The sequence below is a fragment of the Macaca nemestrina genome, chromosome 6 (assembly GCF_043159975.1).
Source record: "Macaca nemestrina isolate mMacNem1 chromosome 6, mMacNem.hap1, whole genome shotgun sequence".
NCBI lineage: Eukaryota > Metazoa > Chordata > Mammalia > Primates > Cercopithecidae > Macaca > Macaca nemestrina.
Window position 1 is genome coordinate 87,261,789 of NC_092130.1, and position 12,455 is coordinate 87,274,243.

At 34.5% G+C, this 12,455-nt stretch overlaps 1 protein-coding gene across 21 annotated transcripts in view; it reads left to right on the forward strand.

The window, feature by feature from the left end:
* Positions 1 to 12,455, forward strand: part of ARB2A (ARB2 cotranscriptional regulator A) — a 481,957-nt gene that overhangs the window by 19,017 nt on the left and 450,485 nt on the right. For 3 of the 21 annotated variants that reach the window (XM_071097850.1, XM_071097860.1, XM_071097851.1), the window contains exon 2: positions 8,175 to 8,309. The exons of the other annotated variants lie outside the window; for them this stretch is intronic. The gene's annotated coding sequence lies outside the window, so the exon portion shown is untranslated. The remainder of the gene's footprint in view (positions 1 to 8,174; positions 8,310 to 12,455) is intronic. 21 annotated transcript variants of the gene reach the window in all.

Genomic DNA, 12,455 nt, shown 5'->3' on the forward strand with positions numbered 1-12,455 from the left:
CTTCAAGGAGAACTACAAACCACTGCTCAAGGAAATAAGAGAGGACACAAACAAATTGAAAAACATTCCATGCTCATGGACAGGAAGAATCAATATATCAATATTGATTCATTTTTAAAAATTCATATTTTTGAGATTGGGTTCCTTATTCAATTGAATATCTAGTCATATGAATCTATTAGAAAAGCATCCGTGCTCCTCTAATATATTTATTCCAGAGTTTTTCTTTATGTTTTAGTTCTTGCTTTTTCTTCTGGGTTGCTCTTATTCAGAACTGACTGAAAGTTTTGTTGGTTCATTGGTTAAATCATAGTAGGATTCTTGAGTTTAAGAAGTCAGCTCCAAAATAATGATTGTGTAAATAGTCATTTTGAAAGGGAAAGAATGGATTTTGCTATGTTTGGAATTATTTCAGAACTTTCCAGAAGCCTGGCATCTATTGTATAGTGTATAAACACTATTACAATAGAAACCAGAATTGTGAAAGAGCTCACTCCTATTCCCTTTCGGTTCTGTGATTTTGTGTTTGGAATCTTCATTTAAACTTGCTTTATTATAATATGTTTGTATACTTACTTATCTGCAAAAGGTAAGCGCTGGAGGCTTACAGCTTACTCTGGGATCCCTCTGGGGGGTGTGTGTGTGTGTGTGTGTGTGTGTGTGTGTGTGTGTGTGTGTGTGTGTATAAATGGTTTTAAACCAATAATTATTAAAATATATGAGTATTTTTAGTAAAAACAAAACCCGTTAACCACATTGAGAGCAATGACACAGGTTTTTAAAAAGGTGTCCTAATTTATCGTTAGCCAGATTTCAGGTATTTATTTAAAGACAAAATAGTACCTGAGGTCTTCTAGCAAACTGAGTGGATGGTATTTCAAAGGAACAAAAATATAGACATTTAAAGTTAAGCATAGGCCTTTAAATATATTCTTAGACTAAGCGATAGTGCTAGTTCTTTGTCAGTCCAGGCAGCTTTATAATTTTCTCACTGCTGATTTGTGTACCAATAAAGGACACTTGAAACAACATCTGTTTTTCAGTGAAAGGAAGTTTAACTCTCATGCAGAAAAAGCAGTATTTTCAGCATTTGTCACTTAAACAAATAGAAATGAGTTTAACAAAATGTTATGTTCAGACAAAGCACCAAATAAATGTTTTATGCTTGTTTTATTCTTATTCTAACATCCAGTCCTCCCTCCAGTGGCTGCTGTTACAGCATTTTCCTTTTTCACCTTATTTTGGAAAAACAAGGAAAATTATTATTTTTTTCTTGGAATTGAAGTCCATTTTTACATCATGTTGAAAGACTGAGAGATAACCGTCTGTGGGAAATATTCTTTTATAATTAAATGAACCCATCCTTTAGCAACCAAAGGGACAGATTATTTTGAATTGAATTCTCAGCCTTCATTTTTCATTTGCAAGGTGCTTATAACTGCCCCTTAGCCCAGCATTTTTACAAATTTAATTTCTTAAACATATTCAAAGGCTGATTTTACTTATTATACTTACTAGTGGAAATATGCCAGACAAAGAAAAATGCTTAAATGACACTTGACATTTTCAGAAGGGCTTAGTTGTATTGTATTTTATTTTACATTTTATGAGTTTTTTGAGACAGGGTCTTGCTCTGTTGCCCAGGCTGGAGCACAGTGGCATGATCATGGCTCAGTGTAATGTCAAACACCTGATATCTGCTGCCTCAGCCTCCCAAGTAGTTGGGACTACAAGCACATGCCAATGCATCTGCCTAATTTTTAAATTTGTTGTAGATATACTGTCTTGCTATGTTGCCAGGGCTGGTCTTGAACTCTTGGCCTCAAGCAATCCTCCCGCCTTGGCCTCCCAAAGTGCTGGGGTTATAGGTGTGAGCCACTGTGCCTGGCCCAGTAGTTGCATTTTAAAATATTATAAGATGTAGGACATTATTATTTTTTAAGTCAAGTTTTAAACAATATTTATAGTTTGTCTTTTGTAGTAGCTGATGTAAAAGTTTCTGAGGTAATAAATTTTCACTCAAAATACTAGTTCCGTTTCAGAACAGGTAAGGAATCAATTGGGTTTTAGTAACAATATGTTATTGATATATAGCTGCTCTGAGGTTTACCCAATACCTGTTTATCCTTTTTTAAAAAAATAACTGCTTCTATCAGTTTTACTCATCAGCAGAACCTCCAACTTTCTCACTAAATAGATGGAGTGGGACTGTCAGCATTATCCCTAAGAAAAATGCCCCAAAGAACAAATTATAAAAGGCAATGCCACTGAAATTGTGTATGATCATGAGTCACTTAATGTTGGGAATATTTTCTGAGAAATGTGTTGTTAGGTGATTTCATAGTTGTGCGAACAGAATAGAGTGTACTTACACACGTGTAGATGTTATAGTCTAATACATACCTGGGCTACATATGGTATATATTGCCCCGAGGCTCCAAACCTATATGACATGTTACTGTGCTGAATACCATAGGCAATGGTAACACAATGGAATTTATTTAAACATATATAAACATAGAAAAGGTACAGTGAAAATATAGTATGAAATATTTTTTTAAAAGGAACGCATTTATAGACCAGTTACCATGAATGGAGCTTGCAGGCCTGGAAGTTGCTTTGAGTGAGTGAGTGAGTGAGTGAGTGGTGAGTGAATGTGAAGGGCTAGGACATTACTTTATACTACTGTAGACTTTGTAAACACTGTACACTTAGGCTACATGAAATACATGCAACTAGTTTTATTCAATAATAAACTAGCTTACTGTAACTTTTTTACTTTATAAATTTTAAAACTAAAAAAAAATTTTTTTTTTTTTTTAAAGAGACAGGATTTTATTCTGCTGCCCATTTGGAGTGCAGTGGATGATCATAGCTCACTGCAGATTCAAACTCTTGAGATCAAGCCATCCTCCTGCCTTAGCCTCCCGAGTAGGTGGAATTACAAAGTGCGTCACCACGCCACATCAACTTTTTGACGTTTTGTAATAATACTTAGCTTAAAACACATATTGTTCAGCTGTACAAAAGTATTTTCTTTCTTTATATCCTTATTCTATAAACTTTTTTCTATTTTCAAAGTTTATTTTTAAAATATTTTTGCCAAAATGAAGATACAAACGTACATGTTAGCCCAGGCCTACCCAGGGTCAGGATCATCAGTAACACTGTCTTCCACCTCTACGTCTTGTCCCGCTGGAAGATCTTCAGGCCAGCAACACATATGGAGCTGCTATTTCCTATGATAACAATGCCTTCTTCTGGACTACCTCGTGAAGGACCTGCCTGAGGCTGTTTTACAGTTAACTTTTTTATTTTTTAAATAAGTCCAAGTAGTACACTTTACATAAAAAGTATTGTGTAGTAAAAACATAGTCACCAGAAGGGGTCAGTGGCTCACTCCTGTAATCCCTAATCCCAGCACTTTGGGAGGCTGAGACTTGTGAATCACCTGAGGTCAGGAGTTCGAGACCAGCCTGGCCACCATGGTGAAACCCCATCTCTACTAAAAATACTAAAATTAGCCAGGCGTGGTGGTGGGCGCCTGTAGTCCCAGCTACTCAGGTGTCTGAGGCAGGAGAATCGTTTGAATCCAGGAGGCGGAGGTTGCAGTGAGCCAAGATCGTGCCATTGCACTCCAGCCTGGGCATCAGGAGCAAAACTCCATGTCAGAAAAACAAAAACAAAACACAGTCACCTAGTCGTTTATTATCTTTATCAAGTATCTATGTACTATACATATTTGTATATGCTAAACTTCGTCATGACTGGCAGTGCAGTACGTTTGTTTACACCAGCATCACCACAAACACATGAGTAATGTGTTGTATCATGATGTTATGCGAGCTATGATGTTACTAGGTGGTAGGAATTTTTCAGCTTCATTATAATCCTGTGGGACAACTGTCTTAGTATGCATTCTGTCATTAACCAAAATGTTGTTATGTGTTGTGTGACTGTATTTTTTGTTAATATTTTTGTCACTTATTTAAAGAATATATTGTTGATAAAAAAGATTGTGTACAACCAAGGTTATTGTTGATTATATGTATGTGATATACTGATATAAAAGTGGCCTCCATATCTGTAATGCTTATGCAAGTTATAGAGTATAATATAATCAGCACCTGTAAATTTACCACCAAATCCAAGACTCAAAACACTATCAATAACTTGCATTGACTTATGTACTTCTTCCCATCTCATGCCCTCTGTTCTTTCCCAGTGGTAATAGCTATTGAATTTTGCATTTACTTTTTCTCTTGATTTTTCTTATGGTTTTATCACAATATGTGATACTAATAATTTGTTTTAGTTTAGCTCAATATAAATGATATTGTTCTGTATGTAATGTTCTAAGATTTGGTTTCCTCACTAGTATTTTTGGAAAATTCATCTATGTTTTTGAATGTAGTTGTGCTTCATTTTTCTACTGTGTAATACTTATCTTTGCCCTGTTAATGTACAACAGTATATTTGCTCTCCTATAATTGGAGAACAGTTTTTTTCCGTTTATTGTAGCCAAATTACAAGATGGTCTCCAGTGATCCTTGCTTCTTGATATTCATGCCTCTGTATAAACTTCTCTCACATTGAGTAGGGCCTTCTTCTGCCAGTGGGATGTCAAGGAAATGATGGTGAGACTTCTTCAGCTTTTCCGGATCTATCTTTCTTGAGAAAGCCCCCAAACATGGGCTTCTGTACAGATCTGTTTGAGTATGGGAGGTCTGTAACAACAGTCAGTACCAATCATTTATCTATGTGAGTGAGCCATCTTGAAAGTGAATCCTCTGTCCCCAGTCAAACCTTCAGATGATTGCAGAACTTGCCAATATCTTGATTGCAATCTCATGAACTTGATTGAGAACTTCCCAGCTGAGCTGCTCCCAAATTTCTGATCTACAGAAACTGGGATTTTACAAATATTTATTGTTGTTTTGTGACACTGTGTTTTGAGGTAATTTGTTATGTAGTTCCAGATAATGAATAAATTGACCGTTTTGATGATGGAAACATTTTGTGAACATTTTTATGTCTGCCCCCTGATGTACATGTATAAGACCAGGTAGTGAACCAAGGTGTGAGATTGCTGGATTGAAGATTATGATAATATTTAACTTGGATATCCCATGCTAGTTTTTTCAAGAGTAGTTTAATTTATCTTTTGACCAGAAACGTGAATAAGAATCTGTATTATTCTGCATTCTTTTTAACTTTTGGTATTGTCAGACTTTTAAATTTTTTCTAATGAGTGTAAATATTTCATTGTGGTTGTTTTCTTTGCCCAAACATCAAAGTAGTAGTCTACTGTATTTTTCCCTAAGAGGTTTAAAGTTTGAGTTTCACATTTATACCCTTAAACCATTTGAAATTAATCATGTATAGAGTGAGAGAGGTGTCCAATTTCTTTCTTTTTCTTTTTCTTTTCATAACTGTGCTGTTAACCAGTTTTTCCAGTTGTTAAAAACGTCCCTGTTTTCCCTAGTGATATGATTGTGTCATATGGATCTGTTATGTGGCTGTTTTGGAGTTCCATCTTGTTCTATTTGTCAATTTGTTTATGCTAGTATTAATGGCATGCTTTCTTAATTACTGTGAAACCTGGCAAGGCAATTCTTCCTATCATATGCTTTAGGAGTGTCTTATCAGTTCTTGACGATTCTCTTTCCATATGACTTTGAATTAGTTTTTCAAGTTCTATGAAAAACATTTTGGGGTTTGAGTAGAATTGCCTTGAATCTACATATAAAGTAGAGGAAAATTGATATTGTTACACTAGTGAGTCTTTCTATTCATAGATACAATATATTTTTTATATTTCAGTCATCTTTAATGTATTTCAGTAGCATTTTATCATTTTCTTAATATAGGTATAACATCTTTTGTTAGATTTATTTTAATCATGTAAGTTTTTAATTTCTACTATTTTCTTTTTTTTTTGAGACGAAGTTTTGCTCCTGTTGCCCAGGTTGGAGCACAGTGGTGTGATCTTGGCTCACTGCAACCTCTGCCTCCTGGGTTTAAGTGAGTCTCCTGCATCAGCTTCCCAAGTATCTGGGATCACAGGTGCCTGCCACCATGCCTGGCTAATTTTTGTATACTTAGTAGAGATGGGATTTCACCATATTGACCGGACCCGTCTTGAACTCTTGACCTTAGGTGGAGCCACCCGTCTTGGCTTCCCAAAGTGCTGGGATTACAGGCATGAGCCACCGCGCCTGGCCAGTTTTTGCTATTATTAATGATGTATTAAAAAACTGTGCTTTATAACTGATTATTGCTAGTATTTGTAAATATACTTGTTTTTTTAATATAAATCTTAGAGCAAACCATCTTGTTGAATTCTCTTTTTATGCCTAATGATACAGAGATTCGTGTTTTTTTTTTTAATTTTAGAGGACGTTGTTTCTTGATTCTTTTTGTTTTTTTTTGTTGTTGTTGTTGTTTTAGATAGTTATGTCATTTGAAAATAATGATAACTTTGATTTCCTTTTTAAAATTGTTACTATGTTTTTATTTATTTTCGATGTCCTACTGCATTGGATAGAATGTCAAACAAACTTTGACTAGAAGTGGTAATAGTAAAGTGATAACGATGGGCATTCGTTTGTGGTTCTGGATTTTGAAGAGACTTTTATAAATATTTTATCATTAAGAGTAATTTTGTTGTAAGTGGTTATTTTTGTTTTTTTAACCTTTTTGTCAGCTTACAGACGTTTCCTTTGATTCCTAGTTTTCTATGACTTTTTTTCCAAATACAGATTTTGAATTTTATCAAATGCTTTTTCTGCAGATGTTGAAGTTATTATGGCTTTCTTTCTTTATATTCATGAGTGGAATTTATAGATATTCTAATGTTTTGTATTGTGCTTCCTAGGTTTTACTACACAGGAAGATTCCTTGGGGGACTTGGCTGTAATAGTGGAAGGAGAAGTCTACTTGTAAAATTCTTGACTCTTATGATCATAGGAAGGGACTTTATCATTTTGTGCTTATGTAGAAAATAGTAATGAGAGCCATTTGGCATACTGTGTTTAAGCATAGGTCTCATAACATAAATGGCTAACATTCAGCAAAGTGTCCTTGTGTTGGCAACTTCAGTGTCACAGAGTTTATTTCCTGTAACTAACAGTATGGCTAAGCAATGGTTGTCTTTTGTGGGGAAAAAATATTTTGTAGAAAAAAGGAGGATTTGGAGCTCTTTGATTGGTTTTGGAACAGGAGAATTTTCCTGCTTCAAGTCCTTTGTTAATAAAGTAAATAACCACTGTAACTTATATGTAGTTTAAAAATGTGACTTGAAGTTTCAGATTTCTAATTCTCTTTTTTTAAGATCAGATATTTGTAGTATCACAGCAATATGGAGCCTCAAGAGTTCTCTGAGTTTATACCCCTGTTGGTGTCAGCATGTGAGGATTATTTAAATACACAAACATGAAATGCTATAAAGTATTATCACTCCATAAAGAATTGGGAAATTCTAGAAGCAAAAAAAAAAAAAAAAAAAAAATCTATTCTGAAGGCATGTAAATTACATTCCCACTTGTTAACACATTTAGGTAAAATGAGACTTCACTGAAATTTTCCCCTTGAATAAATAGTAAGGAGTGCACTGTCAGTAGATACTGGATTTGAGTGGTACTTAAATGCCTTGTTTGCAGTACAATTATGATCTGCACAAAACTTAAATGTGCCATTAAACTTTATTGTTGGTGTCATTCATATGGCTTACTAGGCTTAATCAACTGCTTGATTATATGCTCAAGTTTCTCTTCATTTTTCTTTTCTGTAGCAAGTGGTACATTTCTAACTTTGAAGTAATTTGGTACAGTGTCTGGGATCAGTTATGATAATGATCAAAATAATAACAATAAAGTTATTACCAAATTTCAATCCTTGTTAGAAATTGGGTGGGATTGAGGTGCTTTTAGGTGGTATGTGCTTAGGGTATTAACTGAATCATGACCAAAGTGAATTAGTGCTTCTGACCAGGTTTTCATTGGAATTTGTATGCCAGGGATACTGATGGGCAAGGGAGGCAAATTACCATTGACAGAGAACTGCCAATGCAGAGAACTAGAACAAGCTAGACCACAGCACTGTGATTTTCAAAAACTTTATATAATGCTCTTCTTTTATACCTAGAAAATATTATGTTTGTTCTTAATATCTAGCTAGAGTACGCCTAGACAATTGCTAGCCTGGCTCTGGAGAGAGGGATGATTGGGACATTGCAAGAGAGAAGTTCTTTAAACGAGTCTGCCTGAAGTCTACTTCTTGCTTCTGTTTTATAGAAGGTAAAGGGAAAGGTGAGTGGTTAGTGAGACAGTCAAGATTTTTTTTTTTCTTTTTTTTTTTGAGACTGCCTTGACCTTTGGCATTAGAGCTGTAGAAAAGAGATGGAGAGAGAACCATTTAATACACAGAAACACTACCCCAATGCAAGTGTATGTCTTGAACCATTGGAATCATCACCTCAAAAAGAAACCATATATCTTTTTAACAGTCACACCCCATTTTTCTCTTCCCCCAACTCCTGAAAACTATTAATCTACTTTCTGTTTCTATGGATTTACCTGTTCTGGACATTTCATGTAAATGGAATCATACAATATGTGTTTTTTTTTTAAATTGGCTTCATTTTGTAATTGGCTTCATGTAATTGGCCTCATTTTGTAATTGTAATTAGCACATAATATTTTCATTTATGTCATAGCATGTATCAGTACTTCATTCCTTTCTATTAAAGAATAATATCCTGTTGTATGGATATACCATATTTTATTTATCCATTCATCAGTTGACAGGTTGTTTCAACTTGTTGGCAATTATGGATAATGCTTCTGTGAACATTTGTGCATAAGTTTTGGTGGGGACCTGTATTTTCATTTCTCTTGGGTGTATACCCAGAAGTAGAATTGCTGGGTCATATGGTAACTCTGTGTGTGATATTTTGAGGAACTGCTCAACTGTTTTCTAAAGTAGCTGCGTTGCACAGCAATTGTTGTCACACTAGCAATATATCAGGTATTCAGTTTCTTCTCATTGTCACAAATCTTGATTTATATTCGTTTTCGGTTATAGCCATGCTAGTTATTGTGAATTAGGTATCTCGTGGTTTTGATTTGCATTTTTAAAATGACTAATGATATTGAGCATCTTTTTATGTGCTTTTTGGCCATTTGTATATGTGTACTTATATAATTTTCCCACTTAAAATTTTTTTTTTATTATTGAGTTGCAAGAGTTCTTTATATATTCTGGATACATCTGGTCTCTTAACATCACAATATTTTTTTGCTTAGTATTCAGAAAACCATTAGAAAAGGGCATTGTTACAGCTTAGGTTTTTTGGGAGCAGATGCTGAGACAGAATTTGGGGTATAAAGTATTTTTAGACATCATAGCATTGTGAAAGGAAGGAGGAGAGCAGGATTGGTCAGAGGGAAAAGTTGAATTTACATGGAGGTCTGGCAAAACCTCAACCAACCTGGCAGCAAGCTCTGAAGCAAATATTGCCTATCAGGGTTGTCCTGCATTAGGCTGAGATGGCTGGGCCTTCATGTTACCACTTGACTTAGTCACTGAAGGAGGGTCAGCAGTGGAAAGTTATGACCTAGGATGGAGCAGCACTTTGCCCCTGAGGCCAGCTCTGAAGTGATAAACAGATGGAGTCTGTTTGCTAACTGCACTCTCTAGCTGAGCAGCATATTCCCCTTGAAGGGGCATCTGGATGGTTCACATGCGTATTATATTTTAAAATCTTAGTGAACCTCGAGTTCACTAAGTTTAACAGAGATTCTAGGAGCATGTTTATGGCATGAGAAAATTGAAAATTTGATTCCGATTTTACAAATATGTTATGACTGCTATTTCATGGTATAGGCTGTTTTGAAATCTTCTGAAGATAATTTGGCCTGGAGTTATGTACATTTATAATATTGTTTATGTTTTATTATTTATGTTTACTACAGACTTAGAGTTTCTTAAGTAGTTTATATGATGCTCATAATTGCCTCATATAAAAGCAATTTTTTATGTTTGTTTGTTTGATATACTCTGTTTTTCTAAAATTTTGAGTGTGGTATATTCATTTTGAGAATTATTTTGTCCTTGGCCGTTGTTCTCCCATATCTGCTACATATTATGAAAACTTCATAAAAGACTAATTCTTTTCTTTTGAAATTTGATTCAGAATTGAGAATCATCTTAGTCTTTGTTTAATTTCTTAAGTTTTAACATTGTCACGGATATTCTAAGATTTTATATTCCCGCCTTGTTGAGTTTCTGCCTTTTTGCTAGCCAGAAAACAATGCAATACCTAAAACAGATGATTACCAATTTGGGTACCTATTAAAAAGACATAGTAGTGCAATACTAATTCTTTTAAAACACTTTTATTTGATATCTCTTAACTTTTGGCCCTTTTTACAGTTGCTTGTTTTACCGAAGTATTGGGAGAGATGATGATAAGTAATTTGTATCAGTCTTAATTCTGAATAGCAAACCAAATATACCAAGACAGTTTTGGTTGACAAGTTTAGTCTGTAGATACCTGTGTCCAATTTGCCCAAACTCCAAATTGTAATACTTCCTAATAACAGAAATTAGTACATAAGAGTAGGTATGAATCTTTTGCAGAATGAAGAAACTGGAATTATTTTTCTAGTGAAGTTGTTTTGTTTGACTGTGTCAACATGCTAGAATAGAAGAAACTCATTCATAATTAGGAGTCAGAAGACCTGAGTTAGAATCTCAGCCATCCCTTCACATCTGAGATGCCTGAACGAGGCACACTTAGCTTTTCAAAGCCCAGAAATGCAGGTGTGTTAATTCTGCCTACCCCTGCCAGTTGTGGCAATGACCTAATAAGATAATGAATAAGAATAGAACTGGTCATCTTGTGACCAGTGTATACATTTATGAGATAGTTGGAAGAGTGTTTTTCCTTGGGCAAAGAAGGTGGAACCCACATATGTGATCTTTGTTCAAGCATGCATTTCAATAAGACTTGAAAGGAATGTAAAGGAATGTAAATATAATGAAATGAATGTAAATATAATTTATTTATGTCAAAAAATTAAGTTCTATTGTAATTATTTTCAATATAGTCGTGGAAACCCAAGTTAACTCAACAGATATTTATTGTGAGACTTTATAATTTGTGCATAGAGTGCATCCAAGTGATGCATATTAAAAGGTTTTCATTTCTGTGAATTGATTGATTTTGTTATTCTGTGGGTTTGAGTACAGATTAATTGGAATCTAGTTATTTCAGATTTTATGTGGATTACTAATATTTTTAAAGGGATTTATAGTTTATAAAATGCTTCATATACATTTTTTCATGTAATCTTCATAATAGTCCTGCAAAGGTAACTGCTCTTATTTTCATGATTCTTCCCATTACTTAGGTTAGAGAAGTTGTAATATCCTCAAGGTCACTTATCTACTAGGTGGTGGAACTGAAATTAAAACCTAGATTTCTCATTCCAAATCTATGTCATGTTGCTTGTAAAACTAAGGATTTATTTTAGATATACTTGGATTGGAACCGGGTATTCTTAGTCTCAGGAACAAAGAGGTTTGGCTCTGAAACTTTGATCCAAACACAATTTTGCATTTGTTATAAAAGCTACCATTTTCTACACACCAGGGGCCCATATTACCCTGGGCTTTGTCTTGTGTCTGCTCAACCTGATGTCTTCATTCTTCAGCTTCTTTCCCAGTACCCACACAACAATGTTTTTCTCACTGTAGCCTCAGAATAATGCTGTCCAGCATTATTATGAACTAATCTTTGCTGATGAGCAACTGGTGAATATTTTAACTGTAATTTGGGTGGGTCTTTTGGTTCCTTATAAATCCCTTGTACCAATTCTATTTACTATAATTTCAGTTGCATAGGCTATTTTCAACTTGATTTAAAGAGTCTCACTTAGTGAGCATAGAATCTTTAGGGCCAGACTGGAACCAAACCAGTCCTGGGAACCTTAGAAAATTAATCCAGTTTTATGTGTTCTGTGATATATTTTGTACTTTCATCAATGCATTCAGAATATGAGGTGAAAAGGTCTTCTGTTGCAAAATCACCTATATCTAGTTTGTATTTAATACCTGACTAAAAATAAACAAATGTAGAAAAATAAGGCTTCTGTGTATCTTTCTGTACATTTTATAAGTGCATATGCCGCATTTTGAGCCAACAGGGCAAATAAGAAATATTGTACTGTTTCATATTTTCAAATGCTGACTAGATAAAGATTACACATGACAAGTTATTTATAGCTTTATACATAGTAGATTCTCTGTTGGAATCATAGAAAGGAAAAATGATAATAGCTTTGTGTGGTTCACAGAATAGAATGGCAAACTGAGATGTTTTGAATCTAGTTTGTACTGTAACCATTTCTAGGAAACCATATTTAAACAGCAGTGGTTATCATGAAGTGTAC